The following is a 3,646-nucleotide window of genomic DNA, read 5'->3' as shown; positions in this document are numbered from 1 at the left end:
ATATCTTTTCAATCAAATATTTTCAAAATCAATTTCTTTCCTTTTTCAAAGATACTTGCTAACAATTAATGATTTGATTGAACATTTCAAGTATGTTGCCTTTTCTGTTGAGAAAGGTTTAATGTTTGAATCATATCTTTTCTTGTTAGGCAAGTCATTAATTTTTAAAATCAAATCTTTTTTAAAATTGTTTTCAAATCATATCTTCTCAATCATATCTTTTTAATCACATCTTTTTCAAAACAGTTTTCAATCATATCTTTTTGATTTCTAATTTCAAAATCTTTTTCAAAAATTACTTGATCCCTTTCTCACTCTTGATTTTCGAAAATCAAATTAAAGTTTTTCAAAATGCTTTTAAAATCTTTTTAATTAATTTTCGAAAAATTTCCTCCTCTCTTCTCACATCCTTCTATTTATGGAGCACCACTCCTCCTCAATGCACAATTCGAACTCTATCTGACTAAGTTCGAATTCTTCTCCTTCTTCCTTCTATTTTTCTTCTTCTCTGACACCTCAAGGAATCTCTATACTGTGACATAGAGGATTCCACATTTTCTTGTTCTCTTCTCTTTCATATGAGCAGGAACAAAGACAAAAGCATTCTTGTTGAAACTGACCCTGAACCTGAAAGGACCTTGAAGCGAAAGCTAAGAGAAGCTAAGGCACAACTCTCTGTAGAGGACCTAACAGAAATCTTCAAAGAAGAAGAACCCATGGCAGCCAAAAACAACAACAATGCCAACAATGCAAGGAAGGTGCTTGGTGACTTTACTGCACCTACTCCCGACTTCTATGGGAGAAGCATCTCTATCCCTGCCATTGGAGCAAACAACTTTGAGCTTAAGCCTCAATTAGTTTCTCTAATGCAACAGAATTGCAAGTTCCATGGACTTCCATTGGAAGATCCTCATCAGTTCTTAGCTGAATTCTTGCAAATCTGTGACACTGTCAAGACTAATGGGGTTGACCCTGAGGTCTACAGACTGATGCTATTCCCTTTTGCTTTAAGAGACAGAGCTAGGACATGGTTGGATTCACCACCTAAAGAAAGCCTGAACTCTTGGAAAAAGCTAGTCAATGCCTTCTTGGCAAAGTTCTTTCCACCTCAAAAATTGAGTAAGCTTAGAGTGGAAGTCCAAACCTTCAGACAGAAGGAAGGAGAATCCCTCTATGAAGCTTGGGAAAGATACAAACAATTGATCAGAAAATGTCCTTCTGACATGCTTTCTGAATGGAGCATCATAGGTATTTTCTATGATGGTCTCTCTGAACTATCCAAGATGTCTTTGGATAGCTCTGCTGGAGGATCTCTTCATCTGAAGAAGACGCCTACAGAAGCTCAAGAACTAATTGAAATGGTTGCAAATAACCAATTCATGTACACTTCTGAAAGGAATCCTATGAACAATGGGACTAATCAGAAGAAAGGAGTTCTTGAGATTGATACTCTGAATGCCATTCTGGCTCAGAACAAGATATTGACTCAACAAGTCAATTTGATTTCTCAAAGTCTGTCTGGAATGCAAAATGCACTAAGCAGTACTAAGGATGCTTCATCTGAAGAAGAAGCTTATGATCCTGAGAACCCTTCAATGGAAGAGGTGAATTACATGGGAGAACCCTATGGAAACACCTATAATTCTTCATGGAGAAATCACCCAAATCTCTCATGGAAGGATCAACAGAGACCTCAACAAGGTTTCAACAACAATAATGGTGGAAGAAACAGGTTTAGCAATGGCAAGCCTTTTCCATCATCTTCTCAGCAACAGACAGAGAGTTCTAAGCAGAGTAACTCTGACTTAGCAACCATGGTCTCTGATCTAATCAAAACCACTCAAAGTTTCATAACTGAAACAAGGTCCTCCATTAGAAATTTGGAGGCACAAGTGGGTCAGCTGAGCAAGAAAGTTACTGAACCTCCTCCTAGTACTCTTCCAAGCAATACAGAAGAAAATCCAAAAGGAGAGTGCAAGGCCATCAACATGGCCAAATTTGGAGAGGAGGAAGAGGCAATGAACGCCACTAAGGAAGACCTCAGTAGACGTCCACTGGCCTCCAATGAGTTCCCCAATGAGGAACCATGGGAATCTGAGGCTAAAAATGAGACCATAGAGATTCCATTGGACTTACTTCTGCCATTCATGAGCTCTGATGAGTATTCTTCTTCTGAAGAGGAAGAGTATGTCACTGAAGAGCAAGTTGCTAAATACCTTGGAGCAATCATGAAGCTAAATGACAAGTTATTTGGAAATGAGACTTGGAAGGATGAACCTCCTTTGCTCACCAAAGAACTAGATGACTTGTCTAGGCAGAAATTACCTCAAAAGAGACAAGATCCTGGGAAGTTCTCAATACCTTGTGCCATAGGCACCATGACCTTCAAGAAGGACTTGTGTGACCTAGGGTCAAGTGTAAACCTCATGCCTCTCTCTGTAATGGAGAAGCTAGGGATCTTTGAGGTGCAAGCTGCAAAAATCTCACTAGAGATGGCAGACAATTTAAGAAAACAAGCTTATGGACTTGTAGAGAATGTTCTGGTAAAGATTGAAAACCATTACATCCCTGCTGATTTCATAGTCCTAGAGACTGGGAAGTGCATGGATGAATCTATCATCCTTGGCAGACCCTTCCTAGCCACAGCAAAGGCTGTGATTGATGTTGATGGAGGTGAACTGATCATTCAAGTGAATGAAGAATCCTTTGTGTTTAATGCTCAAGGATATCCCTCTGTCACCATGGAGAGGAAGCATGAAGAGCTTCTCTCAAATCAGAGTCAAACAGAGCCCCCACAGTCAAACTCTAAGTTTGGTGTTGGGAGGCCACAACCAAACTCTAAGTTTGGTGTTGAACCCCCACATTCAAACTCTAAGTTTGGTGTTGGGAGGTTCCAACATTGCTCTGAGAAAATGTGAGGCTCCATGAGAGCCCTCTGTCAAGCTACTGACATTAAAGAAGCGCTTGTTGGGAGGCAACCCAATGTTATATTTTATATATTTTCCTTTGTTATTTTATTTTATTTTGTAGGTTGATGATCATGAGAAGTCACAAAATCAATTGAAAAAGCAAAAACAGAATGAAAAATAGGAAGAAAAATAGCACACCCTGGAGGAAGAACCTACTGGCGTTTAAACGCCAGTAAGGCTAGCAGATGGGCGTTTAACGCCCAGTCTGGCACCATTCTGGGCGTTTAACGCCAGAAAGGGGCACCAGACTTGCGTTAAACGCCAGGAAATGGCAAGGACCTGGCGTTAAACGCCAGAAATGGGCACCAGCCCGGCGTTTAACGCCAGAATTGGCTAAAAATGCAATTTTGCATGCCATTTGGTGCAGGGATGACTTTTCCTTGACACCTCAGGATCTGTGGACCCCACAGTATCCCCACCAACCCCACCACTCTCTCTCTTCTTCACCCATTCACCAATCACCTCAACACCTCTTCCCCAAAAACCTTCACCTATCAAATCCCATCTTTCTCTTCACCACTCACATCCATCCTTCATAAAACCCCACCTACCTCACCTTCAAATTCAAACCACTTTCCCTCCCAAACTCACCCTCCCATAGCCGAACCATAACCCTTCCCCTCACACCTATATAAACCCATCTTCACTCCTTCATTTTCACACACCCTAAACACCAC

At 40.7% G+C, this 3,646-nt stretch overlaps 1 non-coding gene across 1 annotated transcript; it reads right to left on the bottom strand.

The window, feature by feature from the left end:
* Positions 1 to 1,121: 1,121 nt before the first annotated feature.
* On the bottom strand, positions 1,122 to 1,229 carry LOC130971480 (small nucleolar RNA R71). Its single transcript, XR_009082697.1, has one exon. It is a non-coding gene; the product is annotated as a small nucleolar RNA R71 (small nucleolar RNA).
* Between the last annotated feature and the right edge of the window lie 2,417 nt (positions 1,230 to 3,646).

This window comes from Arachis stenosperma, chromosome 3 (assembly GCF_014773155.1).
Source record: "Arachis stenosperma cultivar V10309 chromosome 3, arast.V10309.gnm1.PFL2, whole genome shotgun sequence".
Lineage (NCBI taxonomy): Eukaryota > Viridiplantae > Streptophyta > Magnoliopsida > Fabales > Fabaceae > Arachis > Arachis stenosperma.
The sequence above is the reverse complement of the archived record's forward strand: the minus strand, read 5'-3'. Positions and strand labels throughout refer to the sequence as shown.